Source organism: Siphateles boraxobius, unplaced genomic scaffold (genome assembly GCF_051911475.1).
Source record: "Siphateles boraxobius isolate OS27281-9 unplaced genomic scaffold, OSU_SipBor_1 100, whole genome shotgun sequence".
NCBI classification, from domain to species: domain Eukaryota; kingdom Metazoa; phylum Chordata; class Actinopteri; order Cypriniformes; family Leuciscidae; genus Siphateles; species Siphateles boraxobius.
Window position 1 is genome coordinate 4,231,400 of NW_027508701.1, and position 16,007 is coordinate 4,247,406.

General features: G+C 38.0%; 1 long non-coding RNA gene across 1 annotated transcript; it reads right to left on the bottom strand.

The window, feature by feature from the left end:
- Positions 1 to 12,244: 12,244 nt before the first annotated feature.
- On the bottom strand, positions 12,245 to 13,282 carry LOC143747057 (uncharacterized). The gene is made up of 4 exons (XR_013206654.1): positions 13,206 to 13,282; positions 13,065 to 13,130; positions 12,894 to 12,975; positions 12,245 to 12,773 (listed from the first exon to the last, which is right to left on the bottom strand). It is a non-coding gene; the product is annotated as an uncharacterized LOC143747057 (long non-coding RNA).
- Between the last annotated feature and the right edge of the window lie 2,725 nt (positions 13,283 to 16,007).

Consider the following 16,007-nt stretch of genomic DNA (forward strand, 5'->3'; position numbering starts at 1 on the left):
TAATTTCTTTTTTTAGTTAGTTCTTATTGCCTTGATAATAGAAAATATGAGCTAGGCATCATGTATGACAGTTGCCAAAGTGAGGTATGAGCTAAAAAATGACCAGATCCTGCTATGAGCTAGGAGACATGTATGCACATATAGGGCTTATATGTGGATATAAAGAAGCAATACAGGAGACCTATATGGCCTGTATATGCACATATATGCACCTCAGTTTTCCCTATATGTGCCATATATACGCATATACGCAGCATATATATTAGCATATATGTGCATATAAACTGCATATAGGTTTCATATATGCGCATATATCCCCATATAGTTTCTTTCCATGTGGGCTATAATATTAAACTTTATTGTTGGTGTCACGGCTGGTTGACAGAATGAAAATAGAGGCTGGATCTATATGGAAGCAGTGTACTTTAATGAAAACTATCTCAAAATAACACTTCTCAGAATAAGAGAATACTAAAAACACAGCAAACAGAACAACCGCTTTGTAATGACGAGATCAGACAATGAACAAACCAAACACAAGGCTATACTGTATATACAAAGGCAGACTAATGAACGGAAACGAGAAACAGGTGCATGTCGCAATCAAACAATGAGTAACCAAGGAAACAAATGCCAACACAGGAAACAGATCAGGAAACACTGAAAAACACACTCAAACTCAAAATCAAACAGACCAAACGTGACCACATTTTAAAAGCATCCACCCTCTGGTGTCCTCAGATGGTCAGGGAGAGTATTCCACAGACTGGGAGCGGCTGAACAGAAAGCCTAATCTCCCAGAGTACGTAGCTTAGTCCTGGGAGGTTTCAGGAAATAAGATGAAACAGAACTGAGGCAACGTGTGGAAGTTTGTGGGATGAGGAGCTCCTTGAGGTAAGGGGGGGGGGGGGGGGGGCTGGGTCACCATAAATGCACTGGTGTGTGAGGAGGGAGACCTCGTACGCAATCCTGAGTGAGACAGGGAGCCAATGGAGTGATTTGAGGATGGGGCTGATATGGTCGTATTTGCGCACTCTCATAAATACGACCTGTGACCTTAAATTATTCTGTGTTGCAGGTTCAGGCACGATGAACAGCATTATTCCCAAGAGCAAAGCAAAAGGCACTGACATCTGTGGAATGGGCGACTGGTATTATTATATAATCCGCTCTGATCTTCACTGCTTTATGCAGTCAAGAAATTTAAACAAAGGTTATGACATCTCTATTTGGAGTGCACCCTTCCTGCCAAAATGGAGACCATTACGTTGGCGATTGGAATGGCTACTTTTACATCATCAAGGGTGATCTGTTCCGTAGAGTCACCAACCTGGAGAAAGACAGCAATGCTGAAGTTCACAGCCTTCATCCCGACTGCCGGGGTGGAGACCACTACCTCGTAACCACTAACTATTTTTACATCATCTTCCAAGAAAAGGGCACTTATAGAGGAACAACAAACATTAATCACAACTGGGATGCTGAAGAATACGACCTGCATCCCAACTGCAGAAACGGCCTCTATTACTGGGGCGTACAAGATTACTTCTCCTTCCTCAAGCCAGTCTCAGATTGGGGAGTTGAGTTCTACAGCGGTACCGACTTCAGCAAAGATGAGTGTGTTGGTGTATATTCTGTTCATCCTGATGTTCTTAACTTCCTTCCTGGTGGGCTGTCAGTAACTAAAGTAACTGTAACTGGGGGTGGTGATGGCGCAGTGGATAAGACGCATGCCTTTGGTGTGAGAGACCCGGGTTCGAATCCACTGTGAGACACCAATGTGTCCCTGAGCAAGTCACATAACCCCTAGTTGCTCCAGAGGCGTGCGACCTCTGAAATATATAGCAATTGTAAGTCGCTTTGGATAAAAGCGTCAGCTAAATGAATGAATGAAATATATAGCAATTGTAAGTCGCTTTGGATAAAAGCGTCAGCTAAATGAATGAATAAAAAAAAAAAACTAAAGGCCCAGCCTTTGGCGTTTGGAAGAATATTAGAACTATAACTAATGACAGCAATACACCAGTGACATGGCAAAAGAAAATCAATAAAAAGGTTGGCTACAATAAGGAGAAAGTGTCCCAGATCACACACAACTGGAAGATATCCGCATCAGTCACAGCTGAAACTGGAGATCTTGCAGCATTAATTGAGTAGGTTCAGTTCTCCTTTTCTGCAGAATATGGAGGTTCAAACGTCAGCACTGAAAACGAAAGCTGGAACGAAGCGACTGAGGTGGAAGAACAACTCACATTTGAGCTGAAGCCAAACGAGTCTGTATATCTGTGTCAGTACAAACTGGGTATCGGTAAAGATCCAGTGCTGTTCTGCCGTGATTTAAAGATTGACGACGTGCCAAACCCTCCAACTGAAGTCCCGCTGCCGCCCGCACAATCATGAAAACATATCAGGATGGTTTAAGAATAATCAAGTGTTTTAGTTAAATACCTTAATTATAACTTCTCAAGCAATTATTTAGAGATCTGCATCCATTGCTTTTTTGTTTAATATAGCAAATATATTTTTGAGTTACAGTCAATGTAATTACAAATTACATCACTATCCATTACGGTATTATACTGATACAGGCAAATTATCAGTGCTGGTACTACTCGACCTCAGTGCTGCATTTGACACTGTCGATCACAAAATACTTCTTGACAGGCTGGAAAACTGGGTCGGGCTTTCTGGGATAGTCCTAAAATGGTTCAGGTCATACTTAGGAGGCAGAGGTTATTATGTGAGTATAGGAGACCATAAGTCTGAGTGGACATCCATGACATGCGGAGTCCCTCAAGGCTCAATTCTTGCGCCACTCCTATTCAACCTGTACATGCTCCCAATGAGCCAAATAATGAGAAAGAACCAAATCTCTTACCACAGCTATGCAGACGACACACAGCTCTACTTAGCCCTATCGCCTAACGATTACAGCCCCATTGACTCCCTTTGCCAATGCATTGATGAAGTAAACAATTGGATGTGCCAAAACTTTCTTCAGTTAAACAAAGACAAAACTGAAGTCATTGCGTTTGGAAACAAAGATGAAGTTCTCAAGGTGAACGCATACCTTCAGTCTAGGGGTCAAACAACTAAACATCAAGTCAGGAATCTGGGTGTGTCTCTGGAGTCAGACCTTAGTTTCAGTAGTCATGTCAAAGCAATAACTAAATCAGCATACTATCACCTGAAAAATATTGCAAGAATTAGATGCTTTGTTTCCAGTCAAGACTTAGAAAAACGTGTGCATGCTTTCATCACCAGTAGGGTGGATTATTGTAATGGACTCCTCACTGGCCTTCCCAAAAACACCATAAGACAGTTGCAGCTCATACAGAACGCTGCTGCTAGGATTCTGAGCAGAACCAGAAAATATGAACACATCACACCAGTCCTCAGGTCTTTACACTGGCTGCCAGTTACATTTAGGATTGATTTTAAAGTATTATTACTGGTATATAAATCATTCAATGGCCTAGGACCTCAATACATTGCAGATATGCTCACTGAATATAAACCCAACAGATCACTCAGATCATTAGGATCACATCGGCTAGAAATACCAAGGGTTCACTCTAAGCATGGCGAGTCTGCTTTTAGCTATTATGCCAGCCGCAGCTGGAACCAGCTTCCAGAAGAGATCAGATGTGCTCCTACAGTCACATTCAAATCCAGACTCAAAACACATCTGTTTAGCTGTGCATTTACTGAATGAGCACTGTGCCACTGTTCGTCCGACTGTTTGCACTGTATTTTATTTTATGTTTTAATTATTCTGATTTCATGTGATTATTTCTGTATTTTATCTTTTATTCTAAACTGTTTTAATTATTCTGATTTCTTTTGATTATTTAATTTCTTCTATTTAAAGCACTTTGAATTACCATTGTGTATGAAATGTGCTATATAAATAAACTTGCCTCGCCTTGCCTTGCCTATTGAAACTTTGTTTTTATGATTAAAAGAAACTGACATAAACCTACTTTAAATCTCTGGAAATTCCTTCTTTAAATCTCACACATGTAACTCACTGCAAATCTTTCAATATGGAGGCTATATCAGGCTTTGGGACAGTTTTACTAGAAAATAAATCCATGCTCAGTCTATATTAGTGTAGATATAGTCATAGACATTTTCATAGCATAAGCAAAGTCTAAAGTGTTTTATTCGCAAGTCATAAAAAGCGCTGCATTCTGTAATCATGCATTTGGCTAAATTAAAAGCTTTTTTCATTTTTTTTCTCCACGTATTTATAGCCATTTGTATTTTGCTTTTAATATGCTTAATAAAGCTGAATACTGATTTTAATGTCTTGGTGTTTTGACTGTCATTCTGTTTCTTTGCCAGAACACTGTATGTTTGAGAAATCCACATTCCCAAACAGCACACAGGCATCTGTTGTATGTTGGAAAATCAAAGAGTTACACACTCACAACTGTTTGTTAGTTCTTTTGTAGCGTTGAATGTACATCTGATAATGTTAAAGGGGCTTTATGTAGAATTCAGGAACAGTTTATTATGCTTGTCAGACTGTATCCTCATGTCACACTGTGGGATCTCAGCTGTCTTTAATGTCAGCCTGTACGACAATCAGACGCGCTAAAAACTCATACTCATTCGGTGACAGTAAGCAGTATAATACCTGAAATGGTGGCTAACACAAAAATCTGTAGTGTTAATTTTGATTGTGGCTTGTCTTAAAAAAACAGGTAACGCTTTACATTACAGCCAGGAAAGTACTGCGTAATTAAGACAAATTTACAGCGTAACTTTTGCTAATTATAGTGTACCATAAGGGAACATGTAAAGTTTGGGGAATAAAGGGGTAACAACCAGGAGAATTAACAATTTTTTATACTTTAAGTATTTTAGAAATAAGGGGTTTTTATTTGACTATTATGATACAACAATCCTACATTTGGAAGCAATTTAGCGAGAACATACACTGTGTACCTTTTTGTAATGATGATGTAGCAATACATACATACTGTAAAAAACAATTTTTTATATAAAAAAACTGTTTTTTTTTTAAATACTGGGAAATATACTCTTGTTCTATGTAGTTACAGGGTAAGTAAAATAAAAATACATAGACAATCTAATATCACTGACTCTGAAACCTTTATTTGAAAAAATATTGGTCTGAAGCGATAGTCTACAGTTTAAAAAGTTTAAAATATTGTAATTTTTCTTACAGACACCTATCGTTTCCCTTCAGAAGACATTGATCCATCCATTGGGGTCGTATGGATTACTGTAGTTATTGCAGTATATGTGCTGTTTGATGCTCCAACTTTTAGGAACTCATGAGCTTGCATTATATGTATTCCCATGATTTATTTTTCTAAAAACCTTCATTTATGTTAATCTGAAGAAAGAAAGTTGTATACATCTTGGATGGCATGAGGGTAAAAGATGAGTAAATGATGGGGATGTATTTCTGGGTGTACTGCATTTTCTTTTAATACATAATACAGCTTAGCAAGAGACATGATTTCTTCTTCAGATTCATCAGTGGAAAGAAAGAAAAAGAAGTGGAACAAAAGGAAGAAGCCAAGAAAGAATAAAAAGGAGGGACAAAACTTGCGAGTTTCTGTAAAGACTTAAGTATTTGAAATGAATTGTTGATTAAAAGAGCAGTTTTGAGCGAAAAAGAAATGTTGTAAATCTGATTGGAATTAAGTTGTTTTTCAAATAAAGGTTCCGAGTCAGTGATATATGATTGTGTAAAAAGGTACGCAGTGTATGTTCTTGCTAAATTGCTCCCAAATGTAGGATTGTTGTATCATAATTGTAGAATAAGAACCCCTTAGTTCTAAAATACTTACATTATAAATAATTTGTGAATTCTCCTGGTTGTTACCCCTTTATTCTCCAAACGTTACATATTTTTCCCTTATACTTACATGCAAGTACTTTATTGGTACACTATAATTACTGAAAGTTACACTGTAAAATCGCTTTAATTACAAAGTAGTTTCCGGGCAGTAATCTAAAGCGTTACTAAAAAACAATCTGACGGTCGTCGTAGGAGAAGTCACACTGCAGGACTGAGAGTCAAATCTTCGGGCATTTCCAGAATTCTGTCGGAGGTAAAAGTTTTATTGCAACGGTCATTAATTGGCTGTCAGTGAACATGTCAAACTAACGATCAAAGAAATCAGATTTTAGCCTAGGATCAGAGGAATCTTTTACAATTAACCATGTTTCACTTAAACAAATGTAATTTAAATTTTATTCAGTAAGAAGTATATTAACTGGATCCAACTTTTGCATCAAACTCTGAATGTTTAAATGTCATAAGAACATAAGCTGCTGTCATTGTTTTGCTTTCTGAATTATATATGGACCAGCCTCGACTTGCTTCCTCCATGTAGAGTTGGGAGTGATCAGCCTTGACTATTTGGCTTCAATCTTCAACATATTTGGCAACCAGGGCTAGAAGAAATCCTTTGGATTTCTCCCTAACCATAATGAGGAGGAGGTGGTGGAGGAAGAGATGAAGAAAGAGGATAAGGAAGGACAAGGGCACAAGACAAGCAGTCTCAGATGAAATTCGTGCCATTCTAGTTGACCATGTCCTTGCCCATGGTATGACTATGAGGGAAACTGGGCAACGAGTACAGCCATAGGCGCAGAGGGTGAACCAACTGAAGGGTAAGGCTAGATGTGATTCATCCTTAAAAAACACATTTAAATAGAATGTAATGAAATAGTTACGTGTCACCTATCAACAACCTGCACATACCACCATAAACGCTCTTGTTATTAAAGTGGTTATATTTACAAACCACTATAATTTGAACAGGCAAGCCATGCATGATTTGGCATGGCTGCCAGTTTGAGTATCAAATAGCCTAACCATTGCCTTACCCCTAATGCAGCAAAACATACGTTTTCAAAGTCTGAACGGATTATATATTGTCTAAGCATGCATAAAAGCGCTCCTTTATAATCACTAAGCTGTCACTCATCTTAATTCATCACATCTAAGTTCTGCTAATCGATTAAGCTGACAGTACAATAAATATCTTATTTAGCCTACATTATGTCTACAATGAGAATTTGAGTGTGCAGATTTCAGCACTGGACAAAAACTCCTGCGTAAGTGGTGAGGGGATTCTAACTTAAGCTTGATTGGCCATTGGGTTCAAGAAATCATCAGATATGTTTGTTATTGGCTACATAGCTCAACGCAGCAAAAACACTTTGTAAATAGAAAAACCTATTTATATGAGTTTCGACCCTTTCAAGAGCACAATCACCAAATCTGTTTATCGGTTTATGATGAAAATATTTGCGAGAGTGCAGAATTGAGTAAATCAGAGTTCAGCTCGCGCACTGAACAAAACTCTGGGGCACGTTCAAGTTCAAAACGGTGCGCAACATTTTGCTACGGTTTCCGGCATTGAACGTCATGTTTCCTGGAAACGGCGTGCACCGGTGTGCAACGGGGTTTGAGATACGTTTTCTCTTGTTTGGTGGGTGTGTCAGAACTGCAGTCCAATCAGCAGCAACATGTATATAAAGCACGCTGTTTTAAAGTGAACTCGCACATTGGGTTCAAGGAAAGTAATTTACAAATGTGTTCGATGCAGCTCGGTATACGCAACAACTGAGGATATTAGAAGACATGTTTGTCGTAATTTTTATTGTAAAAATATAGGATATCAACATAATGATGTAGTTGTTTATATTTTTAGCTTCATTGCAAGTGTATGACATTTGGTATAGAATTGTATACATATACAAAATTATAACTATGCAACCGTCTACTACAGTATCACATCAGGGAGTGCAGTGTAGTCTCCCTGAGGAAAATTTTGATTAATTTGTTGCTATAGGAGAAGAAGAATTTTGCTCGTTAACTCATCTAAATCGACAACATGTATGTTAGACCCTACACCGACTAAACTATTGAAAGAGATGCTTCCAGAAGTCATAGATCCTCTTCTCAATATCATTAATTCGTCTTTGTCTCTAGGATACGTACCAAAACCCTTTAAGCTGGCTATGATTAAACCGCTTGTTAAAAAAACGCAACTTGGTCCTACAGAATTAGCCAATTACAGGCCGATCTCAAATCTGCCTTTTCTGTCAAAGATATTAGAAAAGGCAATATCCCAACAACTGTGTTCCTTTCTTGAAGGAAATGATATCTGCGAGGATTTCCAGTCAGGATTTAGACCGCACCATAGCACTGAGACAGCTCTCTTTAGAGTCACAAATGATTTGCTCTTATCATCCGATCGTGGTTGTATCTCTCTATTAGTGTTACTTGATCTTAGTGCTGCATTTGACACCATTGACCACAACATTCTCTTAAATAGACTAGAAAACTATGTTGGCATTAGTGGAATTGTACTAGCATGGTTTAAATCATATTTATCTGACCGCTATCAGTTTGTAGCAGTAAATGAAGAGATGTCTTATCGATCCCAAGTTCAGTATGGCGCACCACAAGGCTCAGTACTAGGACCGCTGCTGTTCACTCTGTACATGCTACCTTTAGGAGATATCATTAGGAAACATGGAATTAGCTTTCACTGTTATGCTGATGATACTCAGCTCTATATTTCTTCGAAACCTAACGAAACTTACCAATTCACAAAATTAACGGAATGCATAGCTGATATAAAAAATTGGATGACTAGTAATTTCCTACTACTAAATTCTGAAAAAACAGAGATTCTAATTATTGTTTTTTTGTTTTTTTATTTAAAAGGGACCATGTGCAATTAATAACATAAATGTAAACATTTGATGCATTACACCAGAGTTAGCCTTAGGCTAATTTACATCTGCAGTCCCTAGGTACAAATAAATACAAATACATACAGTACAGATTAAAATATCAACATTATTCAAGAATATGCGGCATATCAAACATAAAACATCAAACATTGTTCTAGAGCATATAACATGTACTTAATGCCCCTCACTGACACGCGCGTGCACACACACACACACACACACACACACACACACACACACACACACACACACACACACACACACACACACACACACACACACACACACACACACACACACACACCCACACACACACCATAATCACAACATACAGTGGTATGGCCACACACAGCCCCTCCTCAACCCTTACGGCAACCCTACAATAAAGATGTAAATATGACTAGAGAAAAAGTAATATTACCCACTAACAAGTTAGTGGATGCATTGTTGTGAAAGTTTTAAATGTTTTTTTATATTATCTTTAAATGCCCCAAACAAGTCACAAGTTTTTATATTATCTGGAATTGTATTCCATTGTATCGCAGCTTTGATAGAAAAGGCTGCCTGCCCAAATGCTGAATAGCGAAAGGGTACAGTGCAGCTATATACGGAAACTATTCTAGTGGTCCTCACAGAGCCACGGTAACAAACAAACTCCCGCAAACAGGTGTGGGCAAGACCTTTTAAGATTTTATAAACTGTGCATAAATTTGAGAATATTCTAAATTTTTCAAAAGTTAGTAGATTGTACTTATGTATTATGTCACAGTGATGGTGCCTGAGTGGCTTTTTGTCAAGAATTTTCAGGCCCTGTTTCTACAGGGATTCTAAAGGCCTAATTGTTGTTTGGCTAGCCTGCCCCCAGCAGGTGATACAATATGCGATATGTGAGAAGATAAGGGTATGTAAAAATATCTTAGAAGACTCTATTGATAGAGAGGATCTAATCTGTCTATAATTTGCCAAATTGTATTTAATAGTTTTGTCATTTTCTTTATGTGTTTTTTGAAGGTCAGGTTTGAATCAAGCAGCACTCCAAGATATTTAATTTCAGTAACAGTCTCAATCTTTTCACCTTTAAAGCAGATGTTTACGTCTAGGATGTTTAGTTTGGTTTTAGAGAAGAACATGCCTTTCGTCTTACCTATATTCATGGTAAGGCAGGATTGGTCTAACCACTCGGCCACTCCAACCAAGGTGTTGGTTAATTTAGTAGCAGCTTGTTGAGCTGATGTTGCGTGGGTGTACAAAACTGTATCATCAGCATAAAGTTGTACCTCTACATCGTGACAGTGCTGAGGTAGGTTATTAATGTACAAACTAAAGAGTAGTGGGCCTAACACAGATCCTTGAGGTACACCCGTTGTGTACCCCAAGGAGCTGGAGCATGTGTCATTGATTTTTACACACAGCCTTCTATTGGATAGGTAAGACGAGATCCATGCAAGTGTATTGGACCAAAGGTTGAAGCTAATGAGTCTGGACATAAGGACATTGTGATTAACTATGTCAAAGGCCTTACTTAAGTCCAAAAACACAGCTCCAACAACTCCTCCTTTGTCAAGAACAGATCTAATTTGCTCTGTTAGGTATAGAACTGCTGTTTCTGTGGAGTGAAGTTTTCTAAAGCCAAACTGGACTGAATTTAGACCGGGGTTGCAACTGTTAATGTGATCTGTAAGTTGGTTTATGACCACTTTTTCAGCAACCATAGAAATTACTGGTAATAAGCTAATGAGTCTGTAATTACTGACTACATGGCGGTCGCCAGCTTTAAAGATAGGAATTACAGTCGCATGTTTCCAGTCTATAGGAAAGAAACTCTGAGTAATTGAGAGGTTTACTAAATGGGCAATAGGGGGGGTTAGAGTATCTGAATGTTTTTTTTAATAAACATTGTGTCCTGATGAAAAGCATCTTTGCTTTTTGAGTTTCTTAGGGAACAAATCACTTTATTTATTTCCTCTTCTGTGACCTCTTCTTACAATACCAAAGCTACTGCACTTTTCCCTAAGTTTAAAATGGTTTCCTAATTCCTGAACAGAATCAATAAAAAAAATAATTTAAAAGCGGGGGCAATTTTTATGTCATCATCTATTATCTTGTTTCGAAATGTAAGCCGAATATCCTCTGTATAATGGTGAGCTCTCCCTATTAAATTATTAATACTTTTCCATATTTGACTACTATTGCCTTTAGCATAATTGTGACTTGGCCAATCTCAATTCATTAACCACTTTGTTTCTCAAGCCTTTGTAAACCAAAATGTCTGCATCTCTTTTATTCTTAATGGACTTTTTTAAAGCAGCATCTCTACTCTTCATCAGTTTCCATACATTTTCACTGAACCACGGCAGATTGACCTTGTTTCTGTTTTTTCTCTTAATTTTAACAGTGAATTTATCTCTGACAACATTAATTTTTGATGTAAATAACTGACAGCTATGCTCCAGATTCTCAGAAGATAAAACGTCTCCCCAATCCAAGTTATGTATCTCAGTATCCAATGTCTCCTGTTTACATTTAGGTACACAGAGAGCATTATTGCGGCAGGATAATGTATTATTCTTAAATCTATTTTTAGTTAATTTCCTTGCCCCCAGAGTTAAGTTGTGGTCAGATAAACCAGTGATAAGATTGTAACTTTTTGTTATCCTTTCTGGTTTATTACAAAAAAAAAGATCAAGTTGTGTACTTGAGCGTTTTGTGATTCTAGTTGGGCCTTGGACAAAAAACTTTCACACGCAATAACCTAGAATACTGTCTAACACTTGATGGCTGCTCTGTTAAGTCTTCGTCGTCAGTTAGGAACCTGGGTGTGCTCTTTGATACCAATCTCTCATTTGAAAGTCACGTGTCTATAAAACCGCATTTTTCCATCTTAAAAATATATCTAAATTACATCATATGCTCTCATTGACAATTAGTTCATGCGTTCATGACCTAAAGGCTAGATTATTGTAATGCTCTACTGGGTGGTTGCCCTGCACGCTTAATAAACAAACTACAGCTGGTCCAAAACGCAGCTGCTAGACTTCTTACCAGAACCAGGAAGTATGACCATATTAGCGTGGTTCTGTCAACACTGCATTGGCTCCCTATTAAACATTTTATACATTTTAAAATATTGCTGATTACTTACAAAGCACTAAATGGTTTAGCTCCCCAGTACTTGAGCGAGCTCTCAACCCATTATAGTCCTTCATGTCTATTGCAATCTCAAAATTCTGGCCAGTTGATAATACCTAGAATATCAAAAACAAATGCTGGCGGTAGATCCTTTTCCTACTTAGCACCAAAACTATGGAACAATCTTCCTAACATTGTCCGGGAAGCAGACACAGTCTGTCAGTTCAAATCTAGACTAAAAACACATCTCTTTGGCTTAGCATACACATAACACATTATAGATTGCTATAATTCAATGTTAGTGTTACCAAGGAGGCAACCGTTCCTTCCAACAAGGGAGATAAAATAACTAACTTCAATGTACTGACAAAAAAAGGATTTATTGATAAATGAACAATAATACATACATCAAATCAAAAGAAAGTACATGGTAGAACCAAAAAAACTAATTTCCCCTCAACGGATGTTACCAACCAGCCAACCCCCTACAAACCCCAATACACTCCCAACTTTGTCACACAGGACAATTCAAAATAACAAAGTTCATTGCACAAACAACCCTAAAATCATATTAAATAGAAATACCGCACACTCAAACCAAACCAAAAAAACAATAACACAACAACCTCAAGGCTGATGCAAATAAATAGTTCATGTGTTTTAAAGCATCAGTATAGTACAGAGAGTGCAAGGGTTGGCTAGCAACACGAGGCTGGAAGTGATATACAAACAAGGAAAAAGAAAAAAAGAAAACACCCCGTTAGCCAGTATGATTCACAACATCTAAACACTCATTGCGCTGGAGGCATACAGCGCACCTGCAGGTACTGGCTAAACGGGGAAATCAAAACAAAAAAAACAAACACACGAGGAACAGCGATCAACTAAACCTAATACAAAAAAAAAACATACATAATTAGCAATACACAATTAACCACAAAACATTTTTTACTTTAATCTCATTAAATAAAATCAAGACACTTACAAACACTGTACAAACTTTAAATTACCTGCAACATCCACCAATCCTGGACCAACTTCCAAGATAGGAACGAGCATGACCAACGGCCTACAAATCCACCATGTTTGTGTCTGCAATAAAACAATTTCCTAATTTAGTTTAAAAAAAAACAAGGCTTCATAAATATGAAATAAAACAAATCACTATTTATTTAGCCTACCTGCTCACCAGACCGTTCATGCACAAACCAACATGGACATGTCGCCGGACAGCACAATGTTTGTGTCTGCATTAAAAACATCTAATTCAATGAAAAAGGCTTTGTAAATATAAAACAAAAGTCAATATTCGCTTGGCCTACCTGCTCACCCAGACCGCGTCTGTGCACCAACACACAAGGGAAGGCTACCAAACAGCACAGTTCCACACAAAAGATTGGACCTCCTCTCTAGGCCTCCTTACAGGTGCCTGCTTAAAAATCCTCTACCTACCTGGCCACGCCCCTTTACTTATTGCTACCTCACCGGCTACATTAGGCTGCATAGTTTAGATAAGCCGGAACCGGGATCACTTCCCATAAATCCTGATGTACTTTGTACATCATAAGAAGGATGGCGTCTATGCTAATATTAGTCTCTCTGTTTATCCCGAGGTTTACCGCAGTCCGCCGGATCCAGGCCGTATCCGGATCTGATGAAGGACCTGCGCCTGTACATGACGACAACGCATCCCTGAAGTGCCAGCCTCATCAACACTGTGAAGGCCTCATGGACACCTCAACAAACTCGTCTCCATACCGCCGTGATGACTCCGACCCCTAAGCAGACGAACTGGATAAATATTGTGAAAGTTCTGATCTAATCGGACTTCTGACCTATTATGCCGCCTAAATCATAATCATACACTGTTGGTTTGTTGGCCAAAGGAGGACTGGCCCCCCTGACTGAGCCTGGGTTCTCCCAAGGTTTTATTCTCCATTCTGTCACTGATGGAGTTTTGGTTCCTTGCCACTGTCGCCTATTTTCGCCATTGGCTTTTGGCTTGCTTAGTTGGGGACATTTAAAATTTAATTTTGAATTTAACAATACTATTACAACTTTACTTTCCTGTTATCTCTGTAAAGCTGCTTTGAAACAATTTGTATTGTAAAAAGCGCTATATAAATAAAGGTGACTTGACTTGACTTTAAATTAATACATTTTTTGCTAACTGTGATTTTGTACATTTCTAAAATACTGTCAGTCAGACAGTCTCCTCTGATAGCAAATCACTCTGAATTGTAATGTGGACTCCTGCACTTTCTGTAAAGCTGCTTTGAAATTATGTGTATTGTGAAAAGCGCAATACAAATAAACTTGAATTGAATTGCTGTTAAAATATAAAACACAAACATACACATGTAGTAAAAATTGTAATGGAAATTAATTAAAGTAATATACATAAAATGTTGTGTTAGGAAAGCTTTTCTTTATTTCTCCAGTCCACTTTACAGTATATTGACAAAGTGAATTACTCATTGAAATTATGTAAATACAGTGTAAGAAATTACCTGTTCTGTTCTCTGAATGTTTGATTATGGTGGCCACAGAGAACCGACTCATTATGTTGAACTCTCTGTCCTTCCATGGACAAGAACATGGTTTATCACAGTAGCACTAATTTAATCTGAGATTACCATTCTTGGTCTACCAGCTCATGTACACACTCTTCCTCCACCTCTCATATTGTTATCCACTGTTGATGGATGCATTTGTGCACCTGGAACTGGCTTCCTGGAACTGGAACCGCATTTTTCCATCTTAAAAATATATCTAAATTACGTCATATGCTCTCATTGACAAATGCGGAACAACTAGTTCATGCGTTCATGACATCAAGGCTAGATTATTGTAATGCTCTACTGGGTGGTTGCCCTGCACGCTTAATAAACAAACTACAGCTGGTCCAAAACGCAGCCGCTAGAGTTCTTACCAGAACCAGGAAGTATGACCATATTAGCCCGGTTCTGTCAACACTGCATTGGCTCCCTATTAAACATCGTATAAATTTTAAAATATTGCTGATTACTTACAAAGCACTAAATGGTTTAGCTCCGCAGTACTTGAGCGAGCTCTTAACGCATTATAGTCCTTCACGTCTATTGCGATCTCAAAACTCCGGCCAGTTGATAATACCTAGAATATCTAAATCAACTGCTGGCGGTAGATCCTTTTCCTATTTAGCACCAAAACTTTGGAACAATCTTACTAACATTGTCCGGGAAGCAGACACAGTCTGTTAGTTCAAAGCTAGACTAAAAACACATCTCTTTGACCTAGCATTCACATAACACTCTATAGACTTCTATAATTTAATATTAGGCTGCTTAGATTAGGTCAGCCGGAACTGGGAACACTTCCCTCAAATCCTGATGTACTCGTTACATCATAAGAAGAATGGCATCTACGCTAATTTTAGTGTCTTTGTTTATCCCGAGGTTTTCCCGCAGCCTGCCGGATCCAGGCCGTTTCCAGATCTGACGAAGTCATCGCCTGGACCCGATGACAATGCAGTGCTGAAGTGCCAACTAGCCTCTCCCTATGGAGGATCCCTATACCACTCTACAGATAAAGAGTTGTGGAATTTTTCGGTTCGCGTACCTACCCAAAGTGATAAGATAAAATAAAAATTCTGCATCAAAATTTATAGACAAGTAGTTTGTTTAGGCATGGTTTGTAAGGAATTATAAACCTGCGCACATATATTCAAACGCACATAACTATAGAATCAATTCTTAATGCGCATGTGAACGCCATCAGCGTCTATCACAGGTTCACGTTTAAAGTCTGTTTAGAGAGAACGGTGTCGTCTTAGCGGCCCCTAATTTAATAACAAACTATCATTTAGATGGAAGTGAATCAATCAAAACTAACTTTAGCTGGAAAAAACATTTTTCAAGAGCCACTATAAAACCAAACCAATCTCTGTTACCTTAAATTATATCTTTATCTCTGTAAAGCTGCTTTGAAACAATCTACATTGTTAAAAGCGCTATATAAATGAGGATGACTTGACTTGACTTACATGTTATACCTTCTGATCACATAATTAGAAAAAAATGTTTTAAACCATTTTAAATTGTTGTGTGTAAACAATGACAGGTGTGTCACAAGCTTTTTCTCTG